Below are 12,812 nucleotides of genomic sequence, written 5' to 3'. Positions count from 1 at the left end.
TCTGATAAGTGTGGCTCCGTGTAGTATGACCACATGTGTACACTAGGCACCGCTCTTCGGCTTAGCATTTGGAAAAGGAGCAGCAAAAGAATGCGCTTGCCCTAGGTTCAAGGCAGTGCAGATGAGCTCAAGTCCGATGCCCATACAAAGGGGCTGGCGGATGAGATGGGAAACATGTATGTACTGAGTGATGTCCTGGTAAGGTTCCTCTCATGCTTGCTCTGCTGATCGTACCATTTGCACCACCGCGGTTGGCCGTACCAAGCGCCACCGCCGCAGACCGGTCTGCGGCAAAGGTTGTCCCAAGTTAGTTAATTCGGGTTTAATGGAGCAAAAGCGACTAAGGCCATGCTGCACCAGCCACAAGATATTAGGAATTCAAATGTTAAAGCAGCAGAAGCTGCGTTTTCTTATAGTCTGTGTAAAAAAACCGGTTTCTTCTAGGAAGCTGAACAAGTCAGTGAAGGGCACCAGCGGTTCATCTCCGAGTATTGAGGCGGGGTGTAGAGGTATTTGTAAGTTATAGAGATTCTGTAAAAGCTTTTGTCTCCGTGTGTTTCAATATTTGGACATGAAATAATAATGTGCATTACTGTGATTGGTTCATGACACTTCTCGCAAGTTGGCGGGTTTTCATTTTGAAGTAGAAAATTGTGTGTCAGGTGTGTATGCCCGATTCGGAGTCTACATAGGATCACCTCATAGAAGCGTTGCTGGTGACTGCATGACTTCCGTTCGCTGAGCAGGGGTTTTATTGTGCGTAACTTGTTATTTGTGCAAGAGTCCCATTCTAGTTGCCACTTTGATGTCAGGGCCTTAAGAATCGCTTGGATACTGTCATTGTATGGAACTGTTGTTTGCGTTATACCTTTGTGCACTGCCATGAACGTGCATCTATCTGTTGCTTCATTCCCTGGTATCCCAACATGGCTTGGGACCCAGCAGAATTGTAAGGTTCTTCCATATTCATTATAGGCCAACATGTTTAGGATATCACCAAGTAGGGGTTCAGACGCGGAGTTAAGGTTTAGAGCTCTGAGTGCGCTTACAGAGTCAGTATATATGATAGCATTCACCTGCTTGTCGCTGGTAATTTTTTTTACTGCTGTACATATTGCAAGAACTTCGGCGGTAAACACTGAAGAAAAATTATTTATCCGAATGCTATTTTGCCAATTTTTCGTTATTATTCCGACACCTACGTATTCTTGTGTTTTGGAGCCGTCAGTGTAAAATTCCGTGTAATTTTTTATATTTTTCTTGAATAGCTCATAACTCTTGTATTATGTGTTCTTGTAGAATGTCTTTTTTCTTTAGATGTGTTAGTGTCCAGTCACATAGCTGTGAAAAGTTGTACCATGGTGGCAATCTTGGTGACCTTTCAACAACCTGCAGGGCCTCATGAGGAACATCATAAGTCTGACAGTATTCTTCGTGTCGTAAGATTAGTGGCCGAATCATGTTTGGTTTGCTTGTGTAGTGTATCCGTGATTTGCACTGTGTTACGATGCTGTAGCATATATGTTGTGGTGATGATCGAATTCGTAGTACACAGGAAAGTGTAAGTAGGGCTCTGCGTTGCTGTAAGGAAGGCTCATAGCAGTCAACATATAAACTTTGGACAGGCGATGTTTTGTAGGCACTGCTTGCCAGTCGTAGGCCAAGATTATGAACTGGATCGAGTCGCTTGATGTATGACTGCCTAGCTGCACTATAAACTACACTACCATAGTCGAGGATGCTAGGTACGAGGGACCGGTATATACGTAGTAGACAAGTTTGGTCAGATCCCCAGTGCTTGTGCGATAGCACCTTGAGGATATTCAATGCTTTATTTGCTTTAATTTTAGTTGTGTTAATGTGGGCCAGGAAGTTCAGCTTTGTGTCAAATGTTACGCCTAAAAATTTGTAGTGTTCTTTGACTGGCAAAGTTGTACCATGCAATGTGAGAACTGGATTGAAGTGTAACCCTCGTTTCTGGGAGAAGAGAACTGCAACAGTTTTGTCTGTTGAAAAACGGAATCCATTTTTGTCAGCCCATTGTGTAAGGTTATTTATGGTTATTTGTAGTTGTCTTTCGCAAGTGGGTAGACTTGAGGCGCGGCAAGCCACTTGCAGATCGTCGACATATACTGAGTGCATAACAGAGGATGGTATGATCTTATTGACAGAGTTCATTTTGATTATGAAGAGTGTCGTGCTCAGAATACAACCCTGTGGAATGCCATTTTCCTGTGTAAATGTGCGTGAAAGTATGGTGCCGAGACGCACCTGAAATGTTCTATTTGCCATAAAATCAGATAGACAGTTTAGCATTCTGCCACGCACTCCCAAGTCAGCCAGGTCTCTTAAAATTCCATACCGCCACGTGGTATCATACGCTTTCTCTAGATTGAAAAATACTGTGAGACAGTGTTGTTTATGTAGAAACGCATTACAAATTTCATGTTCTAGGCAATGGCCTAGAACATGACTACGGCAATGGGCCTGTAGCTGCTTCGAGACGTTGTGGATTTACCTGTTTTCAAAAAAGGCTCTACATGTATTACTGCATTTTTCCAGTGTGTGGGAATTACTCCAGATTCCCAGATCTTGTTGAAAAATCTAAGTGTTTCTGCTGATGCTTGAGAAAGGTGTGCCAACATTGTGTAGTGGACACGGTCAAGACCTGTTGCTGTTTTTTTACCGGCAGAGAGAACCCTGTTCAATTCTTGCATTGTGAGGATGTTATTATAAGGTCCATTTGAAGCCCTAGTAGTGGGCAGTCTCTATTTCTCCGCCGACTTTTTATATTTTAAGAAATCACTTGAGTAGTTTGCTGAACTGGAGACCTTGTAAAAATGTTTGCCTAATAAGTTGGCCTGGTCCTGTAGTGTTGTTTGTGTGCCTGGACATATGAGTAGTGGTATTGTGTATGATGTGTACTCTCCTCTAAACTTCCTTACCTGGCCCACATTCGTTTTGACATGACCATATTATCAATTGAAGATACATATTTTTGCCATGACGATTTCTCTGCCTGTCTTCGAATAAATCGTGCTTTGGCTTTGGCCTGTTTGAAATTTAAAAGGTTGCTATAAGTGGGGTACCTACATAGGATTCCCCAGGCCTTATTTTGTTTCTTTTTGGCTTCGGTACACTCGTTCGTCCACCAGGGGTTTAACCTTTTGTGTACAATACCGGATGACTGGGGTATTGCCTTTTCTGCTGCAGAGATTATGACTTCAGTGATTTTTTGATTAAGTTATTCAGTGCTTGGTTCTTGTGAAAAGACAACTTCCAGTATCGCGTTTTCCGCAAAAAGCGGCCAGTCAGCGAGCTGTAATTTCCACTCGTGTGGCCTAGTGACTAAGGTTGGTGATGACGATAAAAATTTGATGATTGCGGGCAAGTGATCACTGCCATAAGACTTGTCGACGGTTTCCCATTTAAGATCATTAAAAAGAGACGGTGAGCAAAAAGCTAAATCTAAACTAAAAGTGCGGGAAGTCGGTGAAAAGCATGTCGGTGCACCTGAATTTAAAAGGCAGATATCATTTGACAGAATAAAACCTTCAACCATTTGCCCTCTTTGGTCAGTTTTGATACTGCCCCAAGGAGTACCGTGAGCATTAAGATCCCCCACTAAAACAAATGGCTCCGGTAATTGACCTGTTATATTTTCTAAGTGTTTAGTGGTAAAATGGGTGTGGGGTGGGATAAAAAGCGAGCAAATAGTGATGGTTTTGTGAGTTATAACAGTGACAGCAAAGGCTTCTATGTGACTGGTAATCGGAACTTCTCTAATTGCAATACCGCCCTGCACCAATAATGGCTACACCACCCGAAAGTCGGTTCATCTGAGTACGGTCGCGCCGTACAACAGTGAAACCTTTTAAAATACGTTTGTGTTTTTCGCCTAGGTTTGTTTCCTGTAAGCATAAGGCCACAGGAGAGAAGTTAAATAACAGGTCTTTAATGTCACCTAAGTTATGTAAAAGACCTCTACAATTCCAGTGAATAATAAAAGCCATTATGGAATTGAAGGGTAAAAAATGGCTTTAACAGTTGAATAGGAGATAGGAAAGATGTTAGGTGAAGTAGATCTTAAGAGGGGTGATACAAAGGAGCGATAACCTTCAGGTTATCGCCTTCTTATTTTGGGTGGTTATTGGGATCTTGTCCCTCTTACCGTGCTCAAGAGAGCGCTTGTCCTTTGGTGTCAATGACACCGGGGTTTTTGTGTCGACCTCCATCGCTCTCACTGAGGCGCTGGAGGACCGAGAATTTGGCGCCAAGACACGTGTCTCGGGCCTTGCGGGACTGGTGTCTGCAGGGTCTGTGAAGACGATGGAGCAGCGTCGGCTGCTTCCATCACGGGGGCGGGAGGAGTTACTGTGGCAACACTGCGCGTGGGCTCGGAGGACTCCGGAGGCCTCTGTGATGCTGCCCCCGCCTGCGTCACATCGGCATAACTTCTTCGCGGAAGGTATGATAGCCGCTTTCTGGCTTCAAAGAATTACATTTTTTCTTTCACAGTTAGTGCAATGACTTCCTTTTCCTTTTTCCAGCCTGGGCAAGACCGCGAGTAGGCTGGATGGTCTCCTTTGCAGTTAATACAATGTGGGGAAGAAGTGCAGTTTTCAGATTGATGATCATTTGAACTGCATTTAGCACAGGCTGTTTGGCCTCGGCATGCATGTGAAGCATGTCCGAACCTTTGGCACTTGAAACACTGTCTTGGATTTGGGATATATGGTCTGACATTTACTTTTACGTAGCCTGCATCCAGAGAGGTAGGCATTATGCTTGTTCCAAATGTAAGTACGACATGTTTTGTTGGGATCTCTTGGTCATTTCTGCGGATGACTATTCTTTGTACTTTTGTCACGTTTTGCTCCTGGGAACCCTCAAGGAGTTCCTCATCGCTCAGGCCAATAAAGTCTTCCTCTGATATCACACCCTGGCTTGTGTTCAGTGTTCTATATGGTGAAATTGTCACTGTGGCGTCGCAAATACTGATAAGTTCCGACAGGTTTTGTGCTTGATCTTTGTCATTTAGTTTTAGGAGGAGGTCCCCGCTAGATATTTTTGAAGCTTTATATGTAGTTCCGATTTTGTCTTTGAGACACTTGGCCACCAGAAAGGGAGAGAGCTTTCTTACTGGTATGTTATTTTCACTGTGGACGACGTAGTATTTGGGAAATAATGGGGCATTGCTCCGAAAGGAGAGCTGGAACGGTGCTTCGGTGCGGCATCTTTTCAGACATCGATCATAGACAGAAGTTTGCGCTGCCATAAGAAAATGTTTTTGTTCGGCAACAGCGCCGACCGCCCACCACGGAGCCCAACGAGGGGACGCGTCAGAGCTTGTTTTCAAGCCTGCGCGACGCCAGCCGTACGCCGTCACTATAACCAAATATGGTGTATCCAAGGTAGGATAGCCACACAAGGTTAACCCGTGTCGCCGTGGAGAAAGGGAGTCAATGGAAGAGAGAAGAAGACGAAGGTTTGAGGAGAGAGAGACAGGAATAGGCGACTGCCGATTTCCCCCGGGTGGGTCAGCCCGGGGGTGCCATCTACGTGAAGCAGAGGCCAAAGAGGTGTGTTGCGTCCGTCGGGGGGCCTTAAAGGTCCGAACACCGGGCATCGGCTCAAACCCCAGGATCCTCCTTTCCCCGGACATGGCTAAGCTGCGCACGGCTACACGCGGGAGGGTCCAACCCTCGTGTGCTCGGGTACGTGGTGTCGCAACACACCGAATGTCTGCTTACGCAGACGCCCCTGCGGGGCCGAGCGGAAAGGGAGAGAGGTATAGGGACGAGGGACGACAGAACAGGTGAATGCCCGCACAAAGGGGCCGGGAAGCACCTTCATCCCCACAAAAGTGTAAGGATAAGACAAGCTTATACAGGCCAGTTACAGTAACGCCGGTAATATGTGGAATGGCAGTACAAGCCATAAAATTAGAGTTGTCATAGTGGGTGGAGATAAATACAGGGTGTCTACCATGTTGACATTGCTAAATTCCCCAAGTTTTCCAGGTTTTCCCTGAGTGCCTTTGCAAAATTCCCTGAGTGATGCATGTCAAGATGGGCTGAAACCATATCGCCCGATGCAGTCACTCTCTAGTAACATATTAAAAAAAATTAAAAAAGAGCGACTTAATCCAATTTGAATACTAAGGAGTAGTGTTTATATTATTCAAAAGGAGAAGTGACGGGCTCGACACCGGCCCAATGGGCGCCGCACCACTGGCAACGCTTGCCATCCCCGAGGTGGGCGGTGCTCCGCTGGAAGCGACTGGTGCTGCCGCTAGTCCTCCTGCGGGCTGGAACTCAGAAGTGGCAGTCGAGGGTGCCGGCCAGGTCCCGAGGCGAGGCCTAACATGGTCGGCGTGTCTGTGTCACGTGGCCCCGCCTGGCATGCGAACGAGCAGTGATGAGGCGCTGGCAGGAGACACCACCTGTCCGGCGGACCAGGGTGGGCCAGGACGGAAGTTCCTGGTGAAAACTGGAGCTCCCAACTCTGGCAAAGGCCCGGGACGGCACCCTCGGTCAGCAGCCAGCTTCTGCTTTAGCTGCTTCAGGAGCACTGTGGATCGGAGGTCAGGATGCAAGATGTCCAAGGGTGTCTTGACCATCCGACCCAGCAGGAGCTCACAGGGGGCATGGCCAGTGACATCGTGGGGGGTGGTCCGGTACTGGAACAGTATCCGGGTAATCTGTGTCCGGCTGTTCTTGAGCTTGACCTTGATGGTTTGCACCACCTGCTCGGCTACACCGTTTGAAGCAGGGTGGTACGGCGGAACCACCATCCAGCGGATTCCGTTTTTCGTCAGCCAGGCCAGGTACTCTGCGCTGGTGAAAGCAGGACCATTGTTGGACATGATGACATCCGGCAACCCCTGGGCGGTGAATACCTGTCGTAGCGCTGCAGTGGTCGCGCCTGTTGATGGAGTGGTGACAGGTAGAACCTCCACCCACTTCAAAAAAGTGTCCACCACTATCAGGAAGTAATGGCCCTTGAAGGGTCCCACAAAATCCACATGTAGGCAGGACCGGGGTCTCTGTGGGAACGGCCAGGGGGTGATTTTCACATGACGTGAAGCCTGTTGATGTTCCTGGCAGATTTGGCAGCTCTGCACCATGTGTGCAATGTCCTTAATAGCGAATGTTGAAGCAGCTAGGTATAGCGTTGCCGCAATGGTGGCTACGGCTGCCAGCGGATCTCATGCGAGAGCGCTGGTTTGTGGCAGCGACGTAATCAAAACGGCAGCGGTGGTGGCTTTGATTAATGCCGTTTCAGACATGCAATCACGGCAAAACGCCCGGAAGATCGGACGGCGAAGGGTTCTTGCGCACAAAATTTCAGACGTTCTGATACATTGACTTAATGGGAAACGTGGTGGTGTCGCGAAGCCATCCAAATTATCGGGCATCCGGAAAGTCGGTCGTTGACTGTACACTGGCAGCTCCTTCAGCCTATGACAGGGCGTCAAAGACGATTCATTACGATTCCTGTCTGTTACTCGAGCCAGCATTACCGCGACTTTTGATCCTTTCAATAAAATTGCAGTTAATTTTCCCTGATAGAGGCACAAATTGCCTGAGTTTTCCCTGAGTTTTTCTAGACTACTCAAAATCCCTGAGAATTCACGGTTTTCCCAGTTGGTAGACACCCTGTAAACAATATACTGGGGGAACTACAGAATGGTTTCAGATCAAGCAGACACTTTGTGGACATTTTTGTACTAACACAGTGCATAGAGATTTAAATAGCTCAGGATAGATGTTTATGGATAGCATTTCTAGATATTAAGGAAGCTTACTACAACTTAGACAAGGCAGTTGCTGTGGGATATTCTCAAGCATGATGACATAGATGAAGAATTCATGGAGATGTTGAGGGAGATATATAGAGACAACCGAGTACAAATAGTATGGGAATGCCAGAAATGCAATGAAGTTGTGGAAATTCACCGAGGATTGCGGCTGGCATGCCCTCTCTTTCCATTGTTGTTCATGCATTATGATAAGGGCATAGAAAGATGAGTGGAAAGCAAAGCGGTGAATTAGGTTTTGATCTAACATCAGTAATGGGCAAAAGGTGCAACAGAAAGTCACTGGGCTGACGTATGCCAATGAGATAGTGCTACTAGCAGCAATGCAAGAGATCTACAGAGGCTTGTGAATATGAGTGGAAATGCAGTGACGAATCTAGGCCCTAAGTTTAGCACAGAAAAATTGGTAATTATGATCTTTAATGAAGAGACGAGTAATGACGTATCAATTACACAGCATCTCATATTGACAGTCAAGCAATATAAATACCTAATTGTAAACATAAATGAAGGAAAGACCTACTCAAGCGTCCACCAAGGTAATCTAAGAATAATTGGGAAACAGAATGCAGCAATAATGAAACATCGAGCACTTTGGGAGCTACAATAAATATGAGGTAGTGTGAGGAATATGTAAAGGAGTAATGGTGCCAGCAGTAATGCTCACAAATGCAATTTTGTACTAAAAATCGGATAACTTGTCAGAGTTGAAGATTAACCAGAGGGCAGTGGGCGACTGGCTTTAGGAGCTCATTGTAAAGCCACAAATGAGGCAGTGTAAGATGACATGAGTTGCGCTTCTTTTGAAGTCAGAGAAGTGCAGAGCAAGATTAGTTTTGAAGATAGAGTAAGGAACATGGATGAAAAGAAATGACTAGCTAAAGTGCACAAATATCGGCACTTAAAAGCGTGGACACGGAAGGAAGGAAGAGGTCAAGAAAGTTGGCAACCAAGTACACAGTAACTGAAAGTGTAAATAGGCAGCCAGGAGTCATAAAAAGAAAGTGAGAAAAACAGAGCCGGCAAATTGCATACAAAGGATGGAAACAAAAAAGACAATAGAGATCTACAACAAAGACAAGATAGACATCAGGAGGGAAAATCTGTATTATAATGCAAAAGAAAGCGCCTTGCTTTTTGAGGCCCAAGCTCGCTGCCAGAGAACAAAAACATACCAGAGTAAATATGTGCCACAAGATGAGGCGTGTGTGCTGCAAAAAAAAGCCTGGAAATGGCCCTGCACATCACAATTAAATGCCAGGAGACGTTCTCCCAGCGAGACCCGTAGGGAGTATCCACCTTCCAGAAGCGTTGGCATTCAAAGAAGGTGGGAGGATTAACTGGTCAGCAGCACTGGAGTCATTGCAAGCATGAGTAATTGTGCAATATAGGGAGTGAGAAATGTTTTAAATATGAAAGATCGAGATCAGATAGGCAAAAGGCTAGATAGCGATAGATGCAGTAAAATCCAATTAAATCAAGCAGGCCAGGTGACCATTTGTCCCCATTATGTTTCAAAGGAGATGCCAATAAACCACATGATCATCATTGCACGATGCCTAAGCTGAAAGTGCACAAATGTGAAACTATTACCGCTTCTACACTGCTCCAGTGCAATCAGCTGTCAGAAATGCAGCTGGGTGATTGCTAGCATACTGTGCTGAATTCATGCTGCAAAATGTGGAACAGTAAAGGGAAGACGTGCAGTAGCTGACTGCAAAAATAATGACTGGCATATTAGGGAATGGAATGAATCTGTGTGGCTAAGTTCATGGACCACCGCTCCTGGTGCAGCAGCAGTTTATGAACTTGGTTGCTGGCCCTTCGCGATGCATGGCTTTGCTCGAGGATAAAAAAAACTAATTCTTCAGCGTTGTATTGCCAACCTATTGAGAAAAGATGTCAACCCTAGAACCTCAGCACTAGTGAGTACCGCTCATTACACGGTGACAAAAGGACAAGTGCTGCTTCCTGGTAGAGTAAGTATCTCGCATGTTATATACGCACATGTGCCCTAACTCACGCTCAAGGTTACACCCACTCTATTGCCCATGTGTCAAGAATAAGTGAATGGGCACACTCTCGAATCAATGGGCCAAAGCACGGGTGGCAGACTACACTGAAAGCACACAAATGTTTGAAGCTTAATGTTTCGTGATGGTCCACAAAGTAAGTGAGTGACTAGTGATATGTCTTTACAAGTTATTACAAAGTGCAGAAGATCTATGTTCCACGTCCCTGGTGCGTGGCAAGGACAAATCTATACCCCCATGAGCGATTACGCATAAAAACAATCAGATAGGGATTGCACTGAAGAATAAACAAGAAGAAGCTGGTGAAGGCAACCGGTCAGTAAACCCACACATGCTACCTAAAGGCATCAATGTTGCCGGATTCGAGACCCTCGTTATCTCATAAACGAGAAGAAAGGGGGTTAACCGAGGGGCCCGTTTTTACAGTCGTATCACAAGAAGCAAAGAAACACTGACACCAAGGACAACATAGGGGAAATTACTCGTGCTGAATAACTGAAATAAAGAAACGATAAATTAATGGAAATTAAAGTGGATGAAAAAGCAACTTGCTGCAGGTGGGAACCGAACCCACAACCTTTGCATTTTGAGTGCGATGCTCTACCAATTGAGCTACCGCGGCGCCGTTTCCCCATCCACTTTCTTCGGTATTTATGTTTCCTAGTAGAACCCTGGGAGTGTTAGCCAGCGCCACCACTCACAGACCTTAGCGGTGGATGTGGAACATCCTTTCTGCCGCAGGCGTCATGAGTACGGTATCTTTTTGAGTGAAGGTAACCTGTCAATAACCCACACATGCTACAGTGGAATCTCGATGATACAATCAAGGCTAATACGAATTTCCGGGTGATACGAATTTTTCTGTGGTCCCGGCCGAGCCCCATTACTTTGCAACATGCTCAGGGTGTCTACCGACCGGGAAAACAGGGAATTCTCAGGGAATTTGAATAGTCTGGAAATACTCAGGGAAAACTCAGGAAATGTGTGCTTCTATCAGGGAAAATTACCTGTCTCTTTAGGGAAAGGGAACAAAAGTAGTGTTAATGCTGGCTCCAGTAAAAGAGGAATCACAAAGAATCGTCATTGACGCCGTGTCATCGGCACGATGTATTGCCAGATTAGTTAACGACCGATTTTCCAGACGCCCAATTTTTCGGGCATGCCCGATAATTCGCACGACTTTGCGGCACCACCACGTACTCTATATAGTCAATGTATATTGCCCTGACTGCAGGTCTGAAATGGCATTAATCAAAGCCACCACCGACACCATTTTGATTATCTCGCCGCCTCGAACCGGCACTTTCGCACGCAGATCCGCTGGCAGCCGTAGCCACTACCGCGGAAACGTTAAGCCTAGCTGCTTCTACGTTCGCTATTAAGCTTCTTGCCGTTCAGCGCCGTGTTTTTCATTGAAAGAATTCGCCGCTGTCAGCAATGGCACCGACTCCGCCTTTGTAATCCTCGTGATTGGCTTCGAAGCTAGCAGAGCACAGCGCGTTGCGTAATGCCAGTCACCGAAAGTTAGTTTCGCCTCAGTACAGTAGTGCTAGGCGGTGAAGCATAACAAGGGTGGGAAGGGGGCAATTGTCACGGGACACAGTATGCATTCCTTAATTATACACGCGTGCACCCCCGTCTCATGCCAAAGTGCGAGCACCGATATGCCTAATAAGTGTACTCACAGGCTTTAAGAGTTTTTTCGGACGTGCTTGTGGCACTTTTAGCCCTTAAGGGCAGTTAAAGACATGCATTCATTTTTTTTTTTCGGACAGGCGTATTTTTCGGATGTTTTTGTGGCCCCTAGCGAGTCCGAAAATGGGAAGTTGACTGTACAACTGACCAAGAGGATGCTTCAAATGATCCATGGGGTGAAAGGGTGGTGGCAGAAGGAGGATGAGAACCGAAAGGACCGACGCACTAAGGAATATTAACAGGAAAGGAAGCGTGCCGCCGCTTCTTTGCAGGAGCTTGAGCTCAAAAAACAGTGTTAGCTGATGCCGAGATGCAAATGTCCCTCATCCAAACCAGAATAAACTCTTTAACGCAGTGAAACACAACACTGAGATGTTGTGTACGGGCTGACAGTATGTCAGGACAGTTGAGGTTGACTTCCCAGCTGCCGAGAGAGAATCTTAATTGTGACAAAGTTCAGGCCTCATACAGATGAGCTTGCTATCAGTTGATAGAAATATCTCATATTCAAAAATTTTTACTCAATTTGGAATGGGTTTTACCATTTTTTTCATTGCATTTTACTAACACCGTCCTTCTGTTTTGTTTTTAAATAAAATAGATATTACTTCTTACTATTCAAATTGGATTGTCATTTTTTTTTTTGTTTCAGCATGCTTACTAGAGTGTGACAGCATCAGGCAACATGGTGTCAGTCTGTCTTGACATAAAACAAAGTTCTGGCTCATTCAGGGAATTTTCCAAAGGTGCTCAGGGAAAACCTGGAAAAATCAGGGAATTTGTAAATGTCAACTTGGTAGACACCCTGATGCTAGAGAACGGTTGTTACGAATCAATTTTCGACCCGCGTCGGTTGATATGAAGATTACCAAAGACACTTTGGAAATTCTAAAGTGTGCTTGGCAAAAGCCAGACGCTGCTGCCGTCTGCGCTCCAATTCATTCGCTTTGGTGCTCAGCGATATCGCCTGCCGCTGCTGCCGCTTTCGTTCTGCTTCCCTGCTTTTGGTACTTGGCGACCTAATGAGTTGCTGTTGGCGTTTCCGTTCGGCCTCCCTTGCTTTCGCATCTGGTGACATGTTCAGTCGTCGCATGCGCTCCTTGTTCTTCTGGCATTTGGTGTTGGGGGAATCCAGCGTCCGCTGCCGCTTCCCCGAACCACTTGGCGCGGAATCACTGGGCCGCTTGGGAGCCATGCGTCTAACTCACTCGACTGCAACGAGTCGCCTGGAGAAGGAGCGGCGGTGCAGCTGCCACTGCCAA

At 46.1% G+C, this 12,812-nt stretch overlaps 1 protein-coding gene and 1 non-coding gene across 11 annotated transcripts in view; both read right to left on the bottom strand.

The window, feature by feature from the left end:
- LOC142557821 (putative ATP-dependent RNA helicase DDX43) overlaps positions 1-12,812 on the bottom strand; it is a 265,242-nt gene that overhangs the window by 13,377 nt on the left and 239,053 nt on the right. The window lies entirely within an intron of this gene.
- TRNAL-CAA (transfer RNA leucine (anticodon CAA)) lies at positions 10,405-10,477 on the bottom strand. The gene has a single exon. It is a non-coding gene; the product is annotated as a tRNA-Leu (tRNA).

This window comes from Dermacentor variabilis, chromosome 9 (assembly GCF_050947875.1).
Source record: "Dermacentor variabilis isolate Ectoservices chromosome 9, ASM5094787v1, whole genome shotgun sequence".
Classification (NCBI taxonomy): Eukaryota; Metazoa; Arthropoda; class Arachnida; order Ixodida; family Ixodidae; genus Dermacentor; species Dermacentor variabilis.
The sequence above is the reverse complement of the archived record's forward strand: the minus strand, read 5'-3'. Positions and strand labels throughout refer to the sequence as shown.